This window comes from Bos indicus x Bos taurus, chromosome 5, assembly GCF_003369695.1.
Source record: "Bos indicus x Bos taurus breed Angus x Brahman F1 hybrid chromosome 5, Bos_hybrid_MaternalHap_v2.0, whole genome shotgun sequence".
NCBI classification, from domain to species: domain Eukaryota; kingdom Metazoa; phylum Chordata; class Mammalia; order Artiodactyla; family Bovidae; genus Bos; species Bos indicus x Bos taurus.
Genome location: NC_040080.1, coordinates 58,499,884 through 58,523,746, shown reverse-complemented (window position 1 = coordinate 58,523,746; position 23,863 = coordinate 58,499,884). Strand labels below are relative to the sequence as shown.

General features: G+C 38.0%; 1 long non-coding RNA gene across 8 annotated transcripts in view; it reads left to right on the top strand.

Annotated features, from left to right (window-relative positions):
- LOC113892773 overlaps positions 1-23,863 on the top strand; it is a 173,539-nt gene that overhangs the window by 75,125 nt on the left and 74,551 nt on the right. The window contains exon 10 of one of the 8 annotated variants that reach the window (XR_003511130.1): positions 1,538-5,532. The exons of the other annotated variants lie outside the window; for them this stretch is intronic. This is a non-coding gene — a long non-coding RNA (uncharacterized LOC113892773). Of the gene's footprint in view, positions 1-1,537; positions 5,533-23,863 lie in introns of those variants that run through there. 8 annotated transcript variants of the gene reach the window in all.

Below are 23,863 nucleotides of genomic sequence, written 5' to 3'. Positions count from 1 at the left end.
AAGCTTTTCATGTGCTCTTTTAACATCCTTCATAATGATAGGCTTCTACTCCAGGCCTATGAAGAAAGTCAAAGATGAAAAACTTGTGATGGACTGACTGGGATTATTCAGCTAACAAAGTGACTCTCACATCCTCCAGAGAGTGGGATAATACCACTCAGCACAGACTAATAACATGCTTAACTAAGATCTGTTTGCTATAAGGATAATTTCCTAATTCTTAATCATGGGGTTAGTATTCAACTATAAATGGTAAACAAATACTTTCTGTACCTTGCCTGATAAAGTGTAGATTATCAGCTTTAGTTTTGGTACATTGGTGTCAAACTTAAAAAAAAATCCAGCTGTTCCCTGATAATATTTTCACTAAAAAAAAAAAAATAAACCCTGCCGCTAAATCAAATCCCTAAAATAAACACTACTAATTCTTCAGACGTATCAACAGTCTTCTCTAATTTGATTATTCTTTTTTCACCTCTTACCAGAACTGAATGAAGATAATTTGGGGCATTCTAATTTATTGTAAACACACCATTTTCTAAACATAAAGAGCTAATGTGCCAGACTACTGATAACATCTTCTCTGTGCTGCAGTTAATTGTCAGCCGTCTTTCCCATAACACAAAATCATAGATCAGAGAAGAGAAATTCATATCATCTTAGGGAAGTGAAAGAGCAAAGACAAATAAGATTATATTTTGTTGAATCCCAAATCCAATCATTTGTTTTGCTTCAGTGTGTTTAGAAGATGCTTTTATTTCTCTGTTGCCTTTGTTTCTGACAATCCATTCCCTTCTAATCCATCCAGTCCCAGACCTGACATTTTCACTTTTAGTTGTGAAATAATATTTTTTGCCATTAACAGGCCGAAATTAATTCGTTTGACATTTTCATGGGACACATATTCTAGTTGGAGTCCTGTTCAATAAAACATACAGTTTAAAAAGTGACCAGTGGTATTATTTTATACATCCTGTATTATTTGTCAGTCAGCAATTTAATTTCACAAAAATTTAGAGTAGGGTCACCGTGAGCAATTTTATTGTTCTGGGCTGAAGAGGGAGAACAAGTGGCAAACTTGAGGATTTTCAGGGTATTAAAAATCAATAATAGTGAAAAAATAAGTCACACGAATTTTCCAAGATGTTATTCTCTTTAACAGACACTCATTCTGGAAAAAAATTAGTGGGTTTTGTCAGTCCAATGAATTATTTTTTGTAATTTGTTTGACAAAATAATATGCTCTCAGACAATAAATGCTCTGATGTTGACTTTACAGCTAATTGCGAAGGTTAATTCCCTAGCTTTAGTTTTCAAGTGAATTGGAAGTTGCCCTAATACAGTGCAATGGCCAGTGGACTATTGATGCATTACCTGCTACTTGTATTAAAACGATCACACCACCTCTACATAATCCCTTGAAAGCTAGAGAACTGCTTAATATAACTTTGACTAAAACACCTTTAGCGTTTCTGAAGCCATCTCTGTCTGACGTTTATTCCATTTCAACATTTACTGAGCACCTCCTGTGTTCCAGGTACCCCTTCAACCAAGGAAGGTGGATCTATGAACCACATTTTATGAACCAGAAACTGAGACTCAAGGGTGGAGAGTGATTTGCCTAAAGTCAAGTCAATGGCACAGCCAGGGTTGGAAGCCAGTGCCATATTTCACGGTCTTTGAGACTGGAGCTGCCCTTGCATTATCCGCAATCTTCCACTTCGCCAAAACTTGCTTATTGTGAGCACAGGAATGTTTAGCACTTTCCCCAGATGAAGGAATTTCCTACATCACAGGATCTTCAATGAAATAATTAATTCTCTAAGAGAAGAGGTGCTTTAGAACAGTTCAGATTATTCCAGGAAATGAACGTCACTTATTGGCTCATTTCATGGAGACCAGAAATTGTCCTTTACAAATATTGGCTGTTTAGTTCAGAAAAAAACAACCTTTAGGCTCTTTTAAAAAATATGTTTAAAATGTGTTTGCTTACCTATCTTTCATTTAAAATTCATAAATAATTGGGTCTAATAGAGTCCAAGTAAGAGGTACCTTCATTCCTCCTCATCTACTTTGGCTGGTTGAATAGTTGAACAATCACTGATAAATGTGCCTCCAAGTTTTATAATTCCTGCCTTTGAAACTGGATTTGAGCACAGAGTCTGATAGATTTCTGTTCCATAGGGAATTGTCCAGTTGTTTATGCCCATTGAGTTTAAAGGAATATATGCGGAAGTTTTTTTGATAAGTATTTTAAAGATACGAGTTCTATGGGGTGACTGCAATATGAGAAAAATACACCATGCTATTTAATGAAACAATTTTGACTTTTGCTTCCTGATTTATTATGAGACTAAAGGAATTAACATGGATGAGTTAGAAAAAAATAAGCCTCTAAAACATTAGCCTCAGAGGTCCCAAAATCTGGGATTGACAGATATATTTTCCCTTGAAAATTTGTTCCACCTTTTGAAAGCTGGCTCTTTTGGTCTATAAATTCTCAGAGTGTGGCTCACAGAATTGCAATAGGTCCAAATATATCCCTATATCTACCCACAAGGCCTAGAAAAGTGCCTGATACAGGTAGGTACTGAGGAAATGTTTGTTAAATTGGATTGAAAGTGACTATTACCATTAAATAAAGCTTGGGATGCTAACTAAACCCAATGCTTCATTTAAAGGCCTGGTGTCTACACTAAGAAATAAACTAAGAAATAACATTTTAGACTTTCTAACTTCAGAGTTCAAAAGAGAAAGGAGAGTTGAGAGAGAGGAATACAGGTGTAGAGATAGTTGTATTTTCCCATATGCGTGTTAGGATTTTTGTTAAATGATCCACTGTTTTCCTTTTCATAGCTTTACCTCTAGGTCTATCAACCTCACCCAGTCCTGACTTGTTAGTCACTAGTCACTTACAACCTACCAACAGGGAACCTAGCTTTTCTGAACTGATAAGAATATTTAATCTAAATGATACAATTGGATTATGTCTATAAGAATACAGGGGAAATAATTCACAATACTCATTTTGAAAACGAATGGAAAAGCAACTTAAGGGCACTGCATAGAACCAGGAAAGTTTAAAAGTGTTTGCAGGAAAATAAGAAATTCTGTTGTTATTCTAACTACAAATGAAAGTACTTGGCAGAGAAATGAAAGAGAAAATGAAAATGTGTGATAAGATGAGATATACTAAAAGCATCTCTACTAAGAGATGCTACGCAAGACGCAAGACGGGAGAGCAAGTTTGACCAACACCTCTACAAATGGGATAAATACTTGAGCATTCATTAACCATTTGAGTCCTGTTTAATGATGATTAAACCCTTAGGCAGATGTGAATCAACTTTACTATGTGGAAACATTGAGGAAAACATTTATGAAAAATATGATCCAATTTCTGAAAATACAGGCCAATTAAAGTTTGAGGTTTTTTTATGCTGTCTGCATGATGTATATATTAATAAGGATGTCTATCCTCTCATTCTTCATCTTCTTAAGCAAAAGCGGATTTTTACTTATTGACATAATACTGAAGAATCTAGTTTTTCTCCAAAATTATACATTTTTTTGCATAAATGTGCCTAATTACCTGAATTCAGTTTTGATTAGCAGTGTTAATTGATGCAGCTGCGGATGGTATCTGTTTACCTAAATTACCATGTGCAAACAGCAATATGTCTGGAAGTGAATATGCTAAACTGAAAATACTAATTAGCTAAGACAGATTGTTATTCAAGTCACATCATAGGGCTTTCTAATGAAAGCCTGGATGTGTCAGGGCTTTATGATATTCAGACAGAAATGTCTATATTACATATGATTTCTAAATTTAATTCATAAGAACAGATGGGATGTCAGCCAGGGTTCTTCTGCCTTATTCCAGTATTAATGTGAATATTTTACTCAACTGGAGATATATTCATATGTTTTTTGTAAGAAACTAGTTGTGTGCCTTTGTAAGAAACTGGTTGTGTGTTTTGACTGTGTGCCAGCTTTGCACATTCAGAAACATCTATTTCTTGACCGATATATTCCTAGATGGTATCCACCCACTGTCCCAAACAGGAAGATAAATAAAACATCTTGCAAGCTTAATCACATCAATTGGCTAATTTAATGAAATCAAGTAGCAGAAAGTGTAGTTAGAAAGACAGCTTACATTGAGTAATAATTTATGTGTGTTTTCTTGCATTCCAAATTAATAAATTAATAGTAATAATAATAAAAAAAGTTTGCTCATAGGAATCTTAAGAATCAGCAAGCAGTTTGCAGGGCTGAAAGGTGATTTCTCATTGTTTTCAGATTTTCTTCCGTCTCTAATCATTTAAAAATGAATAGAAAAGCAGTGCTTATTTTCAGCTGCCCAGTTTTGAAGTATTAGAGCTTTTTCTGTGTCTGTGATTCCCATTCCCTTTGTCCTAAAGCATGGTCTCCTTTGCGTAAGGATTCTCTCCAAAGAAAGCATTAATCTTTTACTGTCTGCTGAGGTACTCAGCGCTCATTAATTGCAGTGTAACTTAGATGTACCCAAAGATTATAGTACAAATCCTGCACATCACGTAGTGAAGAAATAATGGACCCATATTCCTTTTCCCAAGAGGCAAAATAACTATGCTTAATGCATAATAAGTCTCTTCTTCCCAAAAGCTGTGAAAATAAGGCCTTTTGACTCAAACTTAAGAGTTTAAGATCCTTTATTAGATGTTTTAAGATGCCATGAGCAAAATGGGGATAATTTTCATGATGCAAATTTGAACATAATTATAGTTTGGCATATTTAATTTAGGTTTAAGTGAGAATTATAATTACCAAAAATTGAATTATTTCAATTATGCTAATTTCTATCCCCAAAGTTTTGTGTAATGTGGGTTCTCTAGGATAGGTTTAGATCTAGCAAAATTACAATGGAATCTACTAGTAAAAATAAGGAATTTGTGAAAATGACTCTGCTGTAGTTACATTTTAGCTGCAAAATGTTAAAGCACTGTTAACTGGCCCAGGAGAACATGAAGTGCTTGAAATAGCTTAAATCAAAGTAGAGAAAAGGAACATAATGCACTGCTTGGACCCTTTGCATTCCATTTTCTGTATCACTACCAGTTGCAGCATAATATTGCTATTTGTTGTCTAATCAATAAAGTTAATCCCAGTATTTTTAAAATAAAATTCATGGATGTGACAGTTATGATTATTTAATAGTATGCTTTGAAAAGTCACCTTCAGAATTGTCTTGCCTTTGATAACCATTTGACATTAGGCTTTTCAAAGAGGCTTAAGGTAAGATCCCTCTATTCTCCTAATTTCTTTATTCTTAAAAGCTTGAGGAGGAAGGTTTTCTTTCCCAGTGGCTAATTGTAATGTGCTTTATTGTTCTGCAGACAGTCCAAGAAAGTTCATTGTTATAAAACCAAAGTGTGTGTGTGTGTGTGTGTGTGTGTGTGTGTACACACATTCATCAAATCACCTAAGTGAAGAGTTGAACTCAATCACTGCTGCTGCTGCTGCTAAGTCACTTCAGTCGTGTCCGACTCTGTGTGACCCCAGAGATGGCAGCCCACCAGGCTCCGCTGTCCCTGGGATTCTCCAGGCAAGAACACTGGAGTGGGTTGCCATTTCCTTCTCCAATGCATGAAAGTGAAAAATGAAAGTGAAGTTGCTCAGTCGTGTCTGAGTCTTAGCGACCCCATGGACTGCAGCCTACCAGGCTCCTCCGTCCATGGGATTTTCCAGGCAAGAGTACTGGAGTGGGGTGCCATCGCCTTCTCCGGAATTCAATCACTAGAGCTAGTCAACCAGTTTGATTGTCAGGTGTGTTTACCGTCTACGCTGCTGGATTCACCAAAGCAACTGCTGCATTAATGTAAGTCTGCTTTCCAAGCATAGATAAAAGAAGAAACATCCTCTCTACAAAGTTTAGCCATCTATTTTATTCAAAGCAGTGTTTAGGGAACTCTTTGCTCACCATGAGATTCTGTAAATACTGTAGTAAACGAGTTTTTTGTTTGTTAGTTTGTTTCCATGTATAGACATGAACTTGTTCTGTGTCATCATCTTTTCTAGAATCTTTGATGACCCATGTGAGCATTTCTACGTAAGAATCTTAAAATGGGAAAACAGGTCAGTGATGTGAAATGTAGAATGGAGTTAAGGCATCTTATCAGATATTTCAATGAATTGTCTTTAGGCAAATCACTTAACTTCAGGGTGAAAATTAGTTAATTTTAAGAATAAATATAGCTCTCTTTCTGACTTATTAAGGATTTATCACTTGTGCCCAAGGTTCAATGGATCTGTAAATGAAATGTATGAATCTTTTCTTTGAACTCTAATTGGCATGTGGGGGAAGCAGGTCAGACTGAGTTAAAGGCTGAGGGACTTAATCCTTTGAAGAAATTTTTATTTAGTTTTATTGCTTCTAAGTATTGCTAATATATTCTAAGATGAATCTGACACTTTGCTTCATATATGCTGGTTTATTTTCAAAAAGGTAGACTGTAGGCTCCTTAAGGGATATATTTTACTTCTTTGTTAAATCTTCCCTCTGTCTTCATGCAGCTTTATCACAGCAGAAGAGTTACGTACGAGGGTTCTCCCTGGGCAAACTGTGGCCACCAGTGAGTAAAACTCATGGCCATTAACCCCATTTATAAATCTCAGTAACTTATGTTACAGGAAACCATGTATTATCTAACCTGGGGACTGGAAACCCTCTGAAGACATCTAAAAAATTTTAAGCTCCTGTTTATTTTGAAAAAAGTGCATATTTTTGATCAGTTTATGTTCTGGTCAAAGGAACCCTAACAATTCACAAAGGATAGAATTCATCTGAACTTACTCCCTGAAAAGTATAAAATAGGCTACATTTGAATTAATGCAAATTTCAAATGAATGGGATTTGAATTGGTAAACAAAACTTGATAGACAGACCTAAATGCAGATTTTGCCTGTCATGTGTCAGCAGTGTATTCTTGGGGCATTTTTCTGAATTCTTCTGGGCCTTAGTTTACCCATGTCACAGAGGATCATACATACTTATAGGGGTGTTATGATGAGCAAATTATATAATGTATGCAAACACCTTAACCTGATGCCTGTCATCAAGTTGACAATAAATAATAGATATAATTACCATATACAATACAGTAGTTCTATATTAAAAACCAACAGAGGCAATTAGAGAAATGCTTTTGATGTGGCATTCATTAACTCTTAAAAATTGTATCCATTAAAGTGATTAAAATTCCCCACCAATATATACATACAAGCCCATTTTATCACAGGCATATATTTGCACATAAACATATGTGTATACACATACACGTATAATTTGTATAAGAATGAAATTAAACACCTGGCTTCCCAAGGTATATGGTACATGAGTTTTCTCTTCCTATAGTTTCTTACAGCTACCTAACGCTTCATAGCTCAAAAATTATTCTGTACACATTATCATATGTAATCTTCACATTAACAAGATAAAGCAAATGGCATTTCATTCTTCTTTATAAATAATTTATGCAAAGATGCTAAGTGACTTAACCAATGCCTCTTACTATATTGAGGGGCGGGGCGGATAGGGGATGAGGCAAGGAAAATGCACTCAGAGTCTTTATCTGAACTGTTTGGAAAAAAGAAACTAACGATGCTGTTTCTCCATGCAATATTGGTAGAGGAATGTCCTAAGAGAATATTACTATGTATACATATAGGAACCAAGGATGAGAATATTATGAAATCCATGACATTATCCAGATTTTGACAGGTGGAGTGGAATTTGTTTCTCTTCAACAAACTTGTATTAAGATATTCTGACTGGTTGCACCATTCGCACTAGTTAGACATTATCTTTTCCACAGTTATTACTAGGGCTTCTGTGGGTCTTATTTGCAAAAGCTAGGATCAGGAACTTAGGTCCCAGGTCTGGAAAAAAGCCCAGAGGTCCACACATGAGTGTACATCTAGGGATTTCTTAAGAAATTAGCACCTGGAGCCAGATTTACAGAAAAATGTATTCTTCCTTCATGTAAAGAGCTAACATAGGAGAAGGGAAAGACCCAAATGCCATCTCACCCATTTATAATTTGTTATGTTAAGTTAAATTATTTCACTGATTCAGCAAATATCTTACAAATACCTTGCATGTGTGAGATATTGCAGAAAGCACTGTAGGTATATAGAACTTAAATTTAGAAAGATTCAATACCTTCAAGAATTTTAAATAACCATCCTATCATTGTATACCTATTATTGCAACAGTGATGTACTTTGGGTGGTAAATTTTTCCTCCTTTAATTCTAAAGATATTAAATAATTCATTTGTCCATTCATGTACTCATTCATTTAGAATTTATTCTTTCCTGCACCGAGTAGTAGAACATGGATGTGGTTTTTGCAACTGGATGGCCTGGGTATATAAAGATCATTGTGCTGTCTTAGTCACTCAGTCATGTCTGACTCTCTGTGACCCCGTGGACTGTAGCCTGACAGGCTCCTCTGTCCATGGGGATTCTTCAGGCAAGAATACTGGAGTGGGTTGCCATGCCCTTCTCCAGGGGATCTTCCCAACCCAGGGATCAAACCTAGATCTCCCACATTGCAGGTGAATTTTTTACTGTCTTAGGTACCAGGGAAGCCATTTAATGCTCCTGTAATTATAGGTGGGGCAAATTATTTGAATCTTGAGCTTGCTTATCTATAAAATTGGATTGATCATAAAAAGATTGATTGGAGAATTTATAATATAGAGAAGACACTTCCCATGTTGCAGGGCACACCTGAGTGCTATGATTTCTTGAATGTGAATGCTCTTCCGCTCGAGGGACATTAAAGTAGTTGGAATGGATATACACATACCTAGAGCAACTAGAGAATTCTAAAAGGGTCCAGCCCCCATAGGTGCTAACAGAATTTAGAAACAGGAAAGATCATTTTATTAGAGAAGAGGAAACAGTAGCAAAAGTGCTTTCTGAATGGTGTGGCTCGAGATTCTAGCCATGCCTTTTTCAGTATATGCATGCAGCCTGATGACCATCTCCCTGGAGACCACTGTTAATTTAGGAACCTACAACATCTGTGCAGTTTAAATAAGCCCAGAGCCCAAACCCCAAAACACATAGAGTGTGATTTCTCATTCAGTGCGATTGAATAGGACAACATCCATACCCAGGCTTTGATTCATAAACTATATGGACCTAATTGACACCAAGTTGTTGCCTTTTCAGATAGCATGCATGGTAGAGTTCTGGTGTATTTGGACTCCTTCTAGGTTCATATCCAGAAATTTCAAATTAGATTTTTGTCATTAGCTTGTCAAGCTTGTCTTAAGCGCACTTAATGAGATCTGCCAGTGGAATGCCTTTTATGTTCTGTGGCCTTTATGCTTAGCCTCAGCTACTCTCAACTGTGGCTGAGAAGCTAATGAAGTTACCACAGTGCTCGCTTGTCTGCTGCTTTTGAAAACACACCTCGTATGTGTTTGGGTATTTAAATTCTGTTTTCTAGCTTTTAGGGTTTATATTCTTGTAGTGCATTCAAGTGCTATGGAAATAAGACCAGATGGATGTGACAACCAGCCATTCGGGAAATTACATACACATTACATTTTTGAAAACCAGTGTACATATGTCTTTCTGGATGTATTCATATGCTGGATTATTTTTGTTGCATCCAAATGGTTGGGATTTCAATGAACCAGTTACCTAGAATGTCAACTGGAGAATTCCTTTCAGAGGAAAAGCGTGGCCTGCAGTGAGCCATTTTGTCAAACACAGCTGAATATGGAGACAGAATAAAGGTCACTCTGCCTTTCTCTGCCTTTGTTTTAGTTTTCTCCTTAGTAATCTTCACTACAGACATTATACAATAAATTTGTCTATCATCCCCCTAGAATGTGAACTCTATAAGGACAGGAAATTCTAATACTGCATGTAGTGTTTAATACTGTACTGTTCGACGTATCTTAAGCATCCTGTATGTCATACTGAATAAGTTGCCTGTGACTGAGATAAGTGAAATGGTGTTTAATTCCCCCTTGTGCTAAAACCAGTATAACATGCAGGTTTTCTTTTGTCTCTTCAATGAGGAACATATGATTGTGAATAATGATGAATACCTAAATGCATAATGTTCACTATGTATCAGGCACTGTTCTAAGCACTCATAAGAACCTTTAGTGTCAGTTCAGTTCAGTTCAGTTCAGTCGCTCAGTTGTGTCTGACTCTTTGCATCCCCATGGACTGCAGCACACCAGGCCTGCCTATCCATCACCAACTCCCGGAGTTTACTCAAACTCATGTCCATTGAGTCAGTGATGCCATCCAACCATTTCATCCTCTGTCATCTCCTTCTGCTCTCACCTTCAATCTTTCCCAGCATCAGGGTCTTTTCCAATGAGTCAGTTCTTGGCATCAAGTCGCCAAAGTATTGGAGTTTCAGCTTCAACATCAGTCCTTCCAATGAATGTTCAGGACTGATTTCCTTTAGGATGGACTGGTTGGATCTCCTTGCAGTCCAAGGGACTCTCAAGAGTCTTCTCCAACACCACAGTTCAAAAGCATCAATTCTTCAGTGCTCAGCTTTCTTTATAGTTCTTGCCTGGAGAACCCCATGAAATTTTTGGAGAAGGGAATAGCAGACCACTTCAGTATTCTTGCCTTGAGGACCTTTAGTATGGGGGCTGTTATTCTCTCTGTTTTGTGGATTGGGGTATTTGAAGCACAAATACTATGATGCAACACTTCAATTTAAAATTATGAGCCTGCCCTTGTATGTTTCATGTGCTGTTAAAATGTGGCTTCCAGGGTTTGAAAATAAGTCATCTCAGGAATTTATCCATCTTTTTTCATTAGCAAAATCATCACATAACCATGATTTATTAGTTCTGTGCTATTCTTAAATATGCTCTTTAGTTCAGCCTGGTGGTGCAAGGAGAATTACTCATACTTTGCTCTAAGAAGTGGGAATCTGTAGAGGCAATCGCTTTTCTTATTTTGCCTTACCCTCTTCATTGATTTGCTTTCTTATGTGCTCTTAATGTGGAAAAGAGACTAGATGATAAATGCTGTAAATAAATATTTCAAGTTTCTGTGCTCGTTAAGATATTATGTTAATATCTACTGCATATTGTCCAGCTAAATGGAACTGTTGGTATTGGGGATTCTATCTCAGCTCACTCATGGTTGGTCAAGTTTCATTCTTACTGACACAAATAGTGATGGAATAATCAAATTTAGATTTGAGATAAAAACATAGAACTTTGATCAACAAATGTGTCTGCCCAAGTGGGTTTATTTAGGTTGATGAAAGATAAGTTTCTATACCTCAGCACAGACCTCTCATGGTGGTATAGGCTTTGTCTCAGGTGAATGCCAGAACAGAATTGTTAATTCCCTACTATTTGGCAAAAATCACCTCTAGACACATAGGTATTCAGGGTGTGGACAGTATATAGAACGAAATGGCTAACAGATCTTCAGAATAGCAATTTTCAGAGAGATGCTTTTGTGTATTCAGAGGACAGTGTTCCATAGCCCTAAGGACCATATTTCCACTAGAACTGGGGATTGTGTTCACTACCTGTATATTTCCCTGCAACCTTTCTTATTGTCTATCCACAGGGCAGTATTACTTTACCAACTCGTTTCCCTGACACCTTCTGATATTAGTCCAGGGGTTCAAATCAAACTTCCTCCATTCCTTCTTTTCCTGAGTCTAAAAATTCCATGAAATCCCATTTAAAAATGAAATACCTTTATTTGGGGTTTACATAGTCCATTTATTTCTTTTGTATATACTGCATTTATGTGGTAAGCAATTTTAGTATTACTTAATATGGTAGGTCATACATCAATGGTCTAGTGATTTTCCCTACTTTCTTCAATTTAAGTCTGAATTTGGCAATAAGGAGTTCATGATCTGAGCCACAGTGGGAGTGAGAAGTAGATTTAAGGGACTAGATATGGTAGACAGAGAGCCTGATGAACTATGGATGGAGGTTCATGACATTGTACAGGAGACAGGGAGCAATACCATCCCCAAGAAAAAGAAATGCAAAAAAGCAAAATGGCTGTCTGAGGAGGCCTTACAAATAGCTGTGAAAAGAAAAGAAGTGAGAAGCAAAGGAGAAAAGGAAAGATATATCCATTTGACTGCGGAGTTCCAAAGAATAGCAAGGAGAGATAAGAAAGCCTTCCTTAGTGATCAGTGCAAAGAAATATAGGAAAACAATAGAATGGGAAAGACTAGAGATCTCTTAAGGAAAATTAGAGATACCAAGGGAACATTTCATGCAAAAATGGGCTCAATAAAGGACAGAAATGGTATGGACCTTAAAAAAGCAGAAGATATTAAGAAGAGGTGGTAAGAATACACAGAAGAACTATATATATAAAAAAAAGATCTTCATGACCCAGATAATCACTCACCTAGAGCCAGACATGCTGGAATGTGATGTCAAGTGGGCCTTAGGAAGCATCACTATGAACAAAGCTAGTGGAGGTGATGGAATTCCAGTTGAGCTATTTCAAATCCTGAAAGATGATGCTGTGAAAGTGCTGCACTCAATATGCCAGCAAATTTGGAAAACTCAGCAGTGGCCACGGGACTAGAAAATGTCAGTTTTCATTCCAATCCCAAAGAGAGGCAATGCCAAAGAATGCTCAAACTAACACACAATTGCACTCATCTCACATGCTAGCACAGAAATGCTCAAAATTCTCCAAGCCAGGCTTCAGCAATATGTGAACCATGAACTTCCACATGTTCAAGCTGAATTTAGAAAAGACAGAGAAACCAGAGATCAAATTGCCAACATCCACTGGATCATCAAAAATGCAAGAGAGTTCCAGGAAAACATTTATTTCTGCTTTATTGACTATGCCAAAGCCTTTGACTGTGTGGATCACAACAAACTGTGGAAAATCCTGAAAGAGATGGGAATAACAGACCACCCGACCTGCCTCTTGAAAAATCTGTATGCAGGTCAGGAAGCAGCAGTTAGCACTGGACATGGAACAACAGAATGATTCCAAATCTGGATAGGAGTGCCTCAAGGCTGTATATTGTCACCCTGCTTATTTAACTTATATGCAAAGTATATCATGAGAAATGCTGGGCTGGAAGAAGCACAAGCTGGAATCAAGATTGCTGGGGAAAATATCAATAACTTCAGATATGCAGATGATACCACCCTTGTGGCAGAAAGTAAAGAGGAACTAAAAAGCCTCTTGATGAAAGTGAAAGAGGAGAGTGAAAAAGTTGGCTTAAAACTCAACATTCAGAAAACGAAGATCATGGCATCTGGTCCCATCACTTCATGGGAAATAGATGGGGAAACAGTGGAAACAGTGTCAGACTTTATTTTTTGGGCTCCAAAATCACTGCAGATGGTGACTGCAGCCATGAAATTAAAAGACGCTTACTCCTTGGAAGGAAAGTTATGACCAACCTAGATAGTGTATTAAAAAGCAGAGACATTACTTTGCCAACAAAGGTCCGTCTAGTCAAGGCTATGGTTTTTCCAGTGGTCATGTATGGATGTGAGAGTTGGATGGTGAGGAAAGCTGAGCACTGAAGAACTGATGCTTCTAAACTGTACTATTGGAGAAGACTCTTGAGAGTCCCTTGGACTGCAAGGAGATCCAACCAGTCCATCCTAAAGGAGATCAGTTCTGGGTGTTCACTGGAAGGACTGATGTTGAAGCTGAAACTCTAATACTTTGGCCACCTGATGCAAACAGCTGACTCATTGGAAAAGACCCTGATGCTGGGAAAGATTGAGGGCAGGAGGAGAAGGGGATGACAGAGGATGAGATGGTTGGATGGCATCACCAACTCAATGGACATGAGTTTGGGTAAACTCCAGGAGTTGGTGACGGACAGGGAGGCCTGGAGTGCTGCAGTCCATGGGGTTGCAAAGAGTCAGACATGACTGAGCGACTGAACTGAACTAAACTGAATATGGTAGGATATCAATTCCTGCCCCTACTAATTGAGACAATTTATGCAGAACTGCTTAAAAGCCCAGTAAATGAAGTCTGTTATTAGGCATCTATGCCTTGTAAACATCTCAAATACACTGGAAGAAAACTAAAGAAATCCATTTTACACAAGAAGTTTTGGATGAACCCTTGATTTTTCCCATTCAGTGTCAGATAACCAAAATCATATGTTTATGATTTAAGTTACACTCCCAGACTTTGATATCATACTCACTCTAGTCTGCTTCCTCAACTCTTTCCTTTATATATTATGAAATTAACTGGTCCTCATCTAACAGTCAGGTGTTCCAGCTGGCGCTAGTGGTGAAGAACCCACCTGCCAATGCAGGAGACATAAGAGACACAGGTTCGATCCCTGTGTCTCCAGAGGTTGGGAAGATCCTCTGGAGGAGGGCATGGCAACTCACTCCAGTATTCTTGCCTGGAGAATCCCATAGACAGAGGAACTTGGAAGGCTACAGTCCATGGTGTCACAAACAGCTAGACATGACTGAAGCAACTTAGCATGCACATATAGTGATATACACCCATCATTATAATATGGCACAGAGTATTTTTATTACCCTAAAATCCCTGCTCTGCCTATTCATTTCTCACCTCCCCAATCCCACCCCTGGCAACCACTGATCTTTTCTCTGTGTCCATAGTTTTGCCTTTTCCAGAACTTCACATAGTATTGGCTTGTTTCATTTAGTAATGTGTATTTGAGGTTCCTCCTGGTCATTTCTGGCTTGATAGCTCATTTCTTTTTTAGTGTGAATAATATTCCACTGTCTGAATATGCCACAGCTTATTTATCCATTTGCCTACTTAAGGACATCTTAGTTGCTCAGGTCATGGAATTTGATGAGGAAAAAATCCTAGGGATATCAAAGTTCTATTCGTTAATATTTCTAATATTGCAGTAATGTTACTATGATTCCGCACAAATATGTCTAACAACTTTAGCATTGAAGAGATGAATGGGGTGTGGTTTTTATAAATTATATGTGTTGTTGGGTGGAATGATAAATGAGAATGGCCCAGTTCTTATTTAAACAACAGTGTACCAGGTGACAAAACATTCAAGATAACAGCAAGGCCATATCTGTGGGTGTAATGTTGAAAGCTTAGTCATTGCAGGCACAAGAGGAAGTGGGAAATGGAAGAGGTTGGCTTAGGAGAAATGAAGGAGATACACTTCAATCATTATTATGAACAAACAACTATTGTTCTTTTTCTATCATACATCCCAAATTTGGATGCCTTCTTCATCCTCCAAGTGCTTGTATCATAGAAGAACATCAATATTTTTGTTAACTTATTTTTCCTTATCACTGAGAATATTTGTGTATATATGGAAAGTTATGACCAACCTGGATAGAATATTTAAAAGCAGAGACATTACTTTGCCAACAAAGGTCCGTCTAGTCAAGGCTATAGTTTTTCCAGTAGTCATGTATGGATGTGAGAGTTGGATGGTGAAGAAAGCTGAGCACTGAAGAATTGATGCTTTTGAACTGTGGTGTTAGAGAAGACTCTTGAGAGTCCCTTGGACTGCAAGGAGATCCAACCAGTCCATCCTAAAGGAGATCAGTCCTGGGTGTTCATTGGGAGGACTGATGTTGAAGCTGAAACTCCAATACTTTGGCCACCTCATGCGAAGAGTTGACTCATTGAAAAAGACCCTGATGCTGGGAAGGATTGGGGGCAGGAGGAGAAGAGGATGACAGAGGATGAGATGGCTGGATGGCATCACCGACTCGATGGATGTGGGTTTGGGTAGATTCCAGGAGTTGGTGATGGACAGGGAGGCCTGGCATGGTGCAATTCATGGGGTCGCAAAGAGTTGGACACAACTGAGTGACTGAACTGAACTGATATATATATTTGATGATAAAGATTTAGTCTTTTCACACCTATGGTTTTAATCAAGGAAATGTTAATGCCAGAGTAAATTTTTGTAACTTTGACTATTTTGTTGTTGTGAGAGTGAAGAAAAAATATTTTGATCCTAAAAAGAGCAAATGAAGAAAATTCTACTAACTGAATATTAAAAATAACCAGTGGAGGTTGACTCGGAAGGTTTACATTTATTTGATCAAACTCTAACTGACTCTAAGTTCTGAAAGCAGAAACCTTGGAGGAATAGTGATAGAATGATTTGGGAACGTCGACTGAAGGGGAAAAAGATATTACAATCTGCAGAAATAGAGGGCTGCTCATTCCCTACTACTCACCTCTGAAAATGATGCTAGAACAAACACATATGCATGTCACTAGCTTTAAAACCAGGCCCTGTAACAAGTCAAAATATCCTTATCGGCAGAAATCGGTAGACTCTCAAATCCTTTTTGGATTTCAGAAGAGAACATGTTTTACCTTATCGTATGACTGGTAGAGTGTTTAGAATACCTGTTGTATATATGTGTTTTTATTTGATTTGTGAAACAGGCCCTTTCCCTTTATAGCCACAGGAGCCATTCTCAGAATGCACACAGGCAATCAAAATATTTTCAAATCCCGAGAGCCACAGAAACACTAGCTTTCGGTTTATTCACTGGGCTGTGGCTTTCTAAACATTTTCTTTTTTAAACTGGCCCTAAAGGGCAATAAACTAGGCCTCCACTAAGCCTGAGCAAATAGAAAAGATGAGGATTAAGTGGAATGTCATGCAAGAATGTCATGCAGATGAGGTCTGTCTCAAGACTGATGGCACATAAGGTAAGTTTAAACAGGACCATTGCTCTGTGTTCATACCAATCAACCAAAACTAACTCAGCAACATGTTTATTACAGACTCAAGTAGGTAGCATATTTATTAACAAAACATGCATATGAAGGGTTTTCTTTCTAGTTCCCTCCCTCTCCATCTCATTACTATGGTCAGCAGTGTGCTGTGTCTTAATAAAGCAATATAAACGTTGAAGAAATCGATGGGTAATTTTTTTTTAACTGAAAGTGTAACTGTTGACTTAGAAGCAGGCTTTGATAACAAAGGATAGTTTCAAGACTAGCGCTCTGCAAAAAGATAATGAAAATGACATAAGCCAAGTTGGAATTTCAAATCTCTGCAGAATTCAGTATTTTGTAATGAATGCTTCCTTTGCTGTTTTATATTCCGAGAGACCAGGTTAAGTAATTAGCATCCATTAAAAGTTCAAAGTTGAAAACAAATTGAGAAAATCAAATGGTAGTATGGGCAAAAGAACCTTGCCTAAAGTTCTAAATGCTTAATTGAGAGTCATTAAAAGTAATGAAATATTATAAGAATTGAAATAATGTAGATAGTGTCCAAATATGGGGACGTTGGCTATGTTTTGACACCCCAGCATGGAACTTGTTCAGGGAATTCACCTGTGTCAGATAATTTAAGATGTAGTTGACAAATCTTGACTTCCTTTGAATTATAGAAAATATTTGTCAGTTGCTGCAGTTAAATTTAAACACACACACTTGGCTTTGTGAGATGAAATTTATCTGTACGATCTTTATTTTCTTGCCTTTATTATTTCCAGTGCAGTTTATACTGTCACCTTCATAATCCCCTGCCACCAGGGATCCAAGACAAAACATACTTCTGTAGTATCTCACCTTAATCAATGTCTTTCGACCATATGTTCACCCACATATCAGCCAAGTAGGATTGGGGAAGTGTGGTTGAAAAGTAGGCTTAGCAAATCCCAGAAACCCTAAATTATTGAGTTGTCACCTAAGTTGCTGAGGAAAGTAAGTTGAACTACCTTTATTGAGCACCTACTATATTCCAGCTTATATATACAGTTCTGTTCAGTCACTCAGTTGTGCCCGACTGACTCTTTGCGACCCCATGGACTGCAGTATGCCAGGCTTCCCTGGCACCAGCTCCCAGAACTTACTCAAACTCATGTCCATGGAGTCAGTGATGCCATCTCACCATCTCATCCTCTGTTGTCCCCTTCTCCTCCTGCCTTCAATCATTCCCAGCATCAGGGGACTTTTCAAATGAGTCAGTTCTTTGCATCAGGTGGCCAAAGTATTGGAGTTTCAGCTTCAACATGAGTCCCTCCAATGAATATTCAAGACTGATCTCCTTTAGGATGGACTGGTTGGATCTCCTTGCAGTCCAATGGATTCTCAAGAGTCTTCTCCAACACCACATTCAAAAGCATCAATTCTTCAGTGCTCAGCTTTCTTTATAGTTCAACTCTCACATCAATAGGTAACCAGTGGAAAAACCAACCACTGCTATCCAAAAAGTGGAGCATCTTATGGCATAAACAAAGAAGCAGTTACCTGGGACACATCTTGGTAACTGATGCACAGAATAAATCAGATGCTCACAGACAAGGTTCAGAGGTACGGAGCCTGGATGCAGAGACACAGAGCGAAGGGAAGGAACTGGGCAGGACTGATCTCAGAGCAGGAATACACTGCCTCTAGAACGGCTCACTGCAAACAAACAGCGAATACTCTTTTTGCTTTTCTCCCTTCTCCATAAGAGTAAAAATCCCCTTAGGATTTCTAAAACAGATACTAATATAGGTCTTTCATAAAAGTGAATTGGCCTAAACTTTCAAAAATCAGAGGACACCTGTATAACCTCTGATTGACACACAACAATCCAGAAAAGTAGACCACACTATCACTATTTTATAATGAGAAAACTGAAAAAATGTGTTTAATATGCCTTTCCAAGGTTACCCAGATCAGATTTTTAAATGAGGATTGACTCTAAAGACCATATTCTTTCTCTCACAACACAGCATGCTTTCTTACTACCTTGAGAGGCTGTACCAATTCAAAGTATAAAAAGAATCAGTGGTGTTCATGGTCCACTGTTAACAAATACAAAGCCCTGTCCTGCTGGCCCCTGAGTCCTCCTGGTAATTGAAATGAACAGGCCTGGCATTTCTTATGCAATCTTGGGGAAGAGATAACATTAGCTAAAGGAGGGAAAAAATAGGAAAAAGAGAGTATTAGCTCTGTCTACTTGGTGATGGCTCTTAGAGGAAGTAAATGAAAGATATATGTTTTCCTGTTAATTTTTTCTGTTTAAAAGAGAATGAGGGGCCTGGGGTGAAGAGCAAATAGAGAATACTGAGGCTGTGATAATGAGCCAAGGAGCGTTGGTTTGGGGCTTATTTCTCTATTGCCCTGGTCATTTCATCCTTCACAGAATGGGAATATCCTGTTCAGCTTTCAGGCTGGGGTTGTCATGCGAGAAGTGTACAATAATTTCATCCTTTTTTGTAACTTTCTTTTGGGGATAAGCATTTTGGTTTTGTGCTGTTTGTTATTTCAAAGGCATCTATATGCTAATATGTTTTATGCTAATTATTTTCATGTTTTCCCCTTAGGTTGTGCTTCATATCACCCACCAGGGAGGATCATCTCTCATGAAAACTTTCAAATTTGATTTTGAAAATTATTTAGAAAAATTTAAGCCATACTATCTCCCAGGGTAGGAAAGAATATGCTCTAGAGACTTCTATAATTCAAAGGCAATGGACTGGGATAACATTTAAGTTATCAGGCTGACAAATCCTCTTGAGAACAGCCAGGTACACAAAACATTTAACACTGTGACATTGAAATGTGGGAAGAATAATTAAAATAAAAATCTAGTAACAGGCTTTCAGAAATCACTAAAGTACCATTTGATCCAGAGAGGAGAAAGGAAAGGCTGTTTTCATTCTCCACCACGGCTGAGGTGTGCTAACTGCTTCCATTACTATGAGTATCGTATTTTAATTGTATGTCAGCATTCCTTAGTGTCATTTCTAGAAATTTAATTGTAATGATATTAATGCCTGAAACTGAGTTTGTGCTTACAGGGAGAATAAGGTGAGAAAGGATTTCATATAATGAGCTAGCTTGATGTTTTCTTCCAGGTTTTTTTGTTGTTGTTGTTGCAGAGATTTCTTTTAATGAAGTTTAAATTTAGAAAGTAGGTTACAATTTTGGAGGAAAAAAAACCCTAGAAGTCAGTCAATTAACCTGTCTTTAAAAACCTTTTTGCAGGCATCTTCTTTTGAAGATAGCCAAGTCTTAAAAACTGATTCCTCAATATGAGATACTAAAAACTTTATTTTTAAAGTTTTTTATATTACAACTTCACATTTTTTTCTTTGTTTAGGAAATGGACTTGTTTTGTTCCCAAGCACTTCAGGGATGCAAAGAAAAGGTCCCCATTTCCCACTCCTCTGCATTGTTCTCCACCTTGCTCTGTGTATAAGTAAAGAAAGGATTCAGAAGCGCTGGGGGAGTCACAGTCCAGATTTCAGCTCATTTTGTGGGCTGTCTCTTTTGCACCTATTCCTCTCTCCACCTTTGATAGATGCACCCCATTTCATTTCTCTTTTTTAAATGCTTTCACTTTTAGACCTCAATAGTGTCTTCATCCTGCAAGAAGTACAGCCCAGCTGCTGCTCTTTCTCCTCTTGATTCATTCTAATACCTCTTGAACTCTAAGACAGCTTTGTCAGTAGGAAAGTTCACTTTCGGGCTTAGAAGAAAGGTCTCCCTCTGGAAGGGGGCCTGGCAAGTAAGCTAGACTCTCCCCCAGAGAGGAAGGGCTCAGAGGTAGCCTCCAAAAGGCAGATGAAGACAGATACTTGGACGATCGGTTCTGGAACTGCCAACCAGCATTTCAACACATAACTGTCATCACCTCTTTCCAAACAGGAAGAATCATTGCTAGGGATATGTTTGGTAAATTGGTTAGAATAAATGATTGTCAGTTAAAGGTAAAATAACATTTTGTTGAAACCTGGCTGTGTTTGGTACATTCAGTTGAAATAAAAGACCCGCAGTAGTTTATGTGCTAAACCCTGGTGACCTATCATTATTTTCCTTTCATTCCATTTATCTGTCAGTGACAATAACAAAATAGCTACACATTTTCCCTTTTAAAGTTGTGTTTAGAGAAGGATCCCTTGAGCTAACGTATTCGATCTTAATGCAGCCCCAGCTGAGAAAAAAACTTTCTCTTCTTGCTCTTCTCTGAACATAATTCAAGGTAGTTCAAATAGAAAAGCAATTTGTGTACAATTAGGCTCCAAATTTATGAGGTATAGGTGAACCATGCAATTTGATTAAGGAGGCTGCTATGAGTGTATTATTCCCTATGAGAACTAAATTCCATGAGGACAGAAAGGAGATCTATCAACAACTGTTAGCCTGTAGCAGCTCTAGAGGGGCTTCTCAGGTGTCACTAGTGGTAAAGAATCAGCCTGCCAATGAAGGAGCATAAGAGATGCTGGGTTGGGAAGATCCCCTGGAAGAGGGCCTGGCGACCCACTCCAGTATTCTTGCCTGGAGAATTCCATGGACAGAGAAGCCTGGTGGGCTACAGTCCATAGGGTCGCACAGAGTCAGACGTGACTGAAGTGACTGAGCATGCATGCACACAGCTCTAGAAGGTGGCTGTGGTTGGTGGACTTGAAGCAAATATTTGGTGGGCTTGACTCCGTCTATCTGAGCAGTGAGATCAGCTCCACATGCTCCAGAAATGCTGTATGATCTGAGAAGAGTAGCACAACTGGGTTAACATGATTTTGAAATGATAGGGACTAGAATCAGAGAAACTGGATTTGTATCCCATATCAATACCTTAGAGTCATCTGACCTGGATGAGTTTCTTGGCCTCATTTTCCCCATGGATAATATAAAAGTAAGATACATCCTGGCACAGTGCATGCATGTGTGTTTGTGTGTGTGTTAGTCATTCAGTCATGTCCAACTCTTTGCCACCCCATAGACTAGAGCTCCCCAGGCGCCTCTGTCCACGAAATTTTCTAGGCAAGAATACTGGGGTACATAGCCATTCCCTTCTCCAGGGAATCTCCTGACCCAGGGACTGAACCCACATCTCTTGTGTCTCCTGCATTGATAGATGAATACTTCACCACTGTTCCACCTGGGAAACCCACATGGATAATATGGGAGGAAAAAAAGCCACACTTATTGTTTTAAGTGGAATGTGAGGATTAAATGAGATGATATATTTTCATGGTGCCTGCAGATCAGACATCCTCAATGATTGTTACTTCTATTTTTATCACTATTCTTACTTGTAAATGATACTTTTAGGATTTTTATGATCATTATAATCATTATTGGTATTAATAGCAATGTGAAAGATTCATTTATTTTTTCCTTATGGAGAACTTAGCTGAAATTCAAAGATGCACACACTGGGTACTTTTGTCACTAATAATACATTTCCTGTGAAATGAAGATGTGGACAGGCTTAAGCTTTAAATGATTCACTGGAATCCTCTGGAATGCCAGTGATTCACTGGAAGTCTTTATACCATCGAAAGCTTTTGGCAAAACTTTTTTCACGGTCAAATCTAAGATTTTGGACAAGTTGAAAAATTGTTTTAAGCCTATTAAATGTTATTGCTTGTATTAACCAATGCCAAATATTCAGTAATATAGAAAAAAAGTCACTTGCTCAATATTTTTACACTCACTGCCAAGAATTCAGCTATCCAGCTAATGAGCTGTCTTTTTCACTTATCTTTTCCGTACCTGAGATTATGAAAACTTCTAGTGTTGCTAGTATGAGTGGTCTTGTTGATTACTGGGTACAGCTTGAAATTCCTGAATTTCATGAGGTGTGGGATTGCTTAGAATAAAAGTCTTCTAGAGGAAAAGTCATCTTGCTGCTCGAAAAGCTCCCTCAGTAGTGAGCTGCCAGGTCATATTCATGGAGCCAGATCATCTTATGAAAGCATGCAGTCAGGTCTCAAGGTCATTGGACATCTCACTTGCTCGCAAAATGGGAGAAGAGGAAATAGGTTTGTGCTTGCCTCTGTTCCCATACAGAGAAGTCAGATGTTAATTAAACCGTTGCAGGGTCAGAATGAGTGAGTGAAGTCGCTCGGTTGTGTCCGACTCTTTGCGACCCCGTGGACTGTAGCCCACCAGGTTCCTCCGTCCACGGGATTCTCCAGGCAAGAATACTGGAGTGGGTTGCCATTTCCTTCTCCAAAATAAGGTTAGAATAGATCATGCCATTCTGGTTTGAAAAGTCAGCAGTGACTTCTAATTGCAGTGCCCCCCCCCCCGCAAAAAAAACCCAAAATCCACAAATGCATTTGCTTACAAAGTTTTTATCAAATGTAAGTCACATTTAAAGTAAAAAGAAAAATATTTTTTCGTTGTCTGTAGAACAACTTTAGTCACAATAGAGACTTTATTAAAATAATATCTTGAGTATATGTTTTAATTGTCATCCTTGGGATTTAATTTTTTATTTAATTTTCATCCTGTGCTTTCTCTGTTTCATGAAGCCAGCCCTCAAAGTAAATGCTTACAGTTAATTAACTCTGGTGTATTTTAAGGTGTTTCATTTTAAATATTCACACTTGGATTAAAGCGCAGTATCATCTACCTTTCACAATGCTTAGCATGTAATAGAGGCTAAATAAATAGCAATTACTAATAATACAGCATTTCTAGAGCTATACTGTCCTCGATTTCCTTTCCATTCGTCATTCTTCAGTGTAGTTGGTGTAATTTCCCCTTGAACGGGCAAGATTTCGGATTGTTCACAGTCACAAGTAAGAGAACAAAGTAAGAGAGATTTTCATTTACAAGATTGCCTTTCTCTTATCTACTAGTCTTGCCTCCCAGACTGTCTGTCTGTCTCTGGAAAGCAAAGTCAATAAAAATGATTAGAGCTGACATCTCACAAATGTACACCCTTAAACCATGAAGCAGTAATGCTGTGCAGGAAATATTTTTCTGACCTTTTCAAATTGCATCCAACTGTCTCGGGAATTTCTCAGTGACTAGAGGTAATAAGGTTCAATCCGTTTTACTGGCTGACTTCAAATTTAGTTCCCCCGAATCTCTAACTTATCCATTCTTTGCATCTCGGCTCTGGCTTCCAT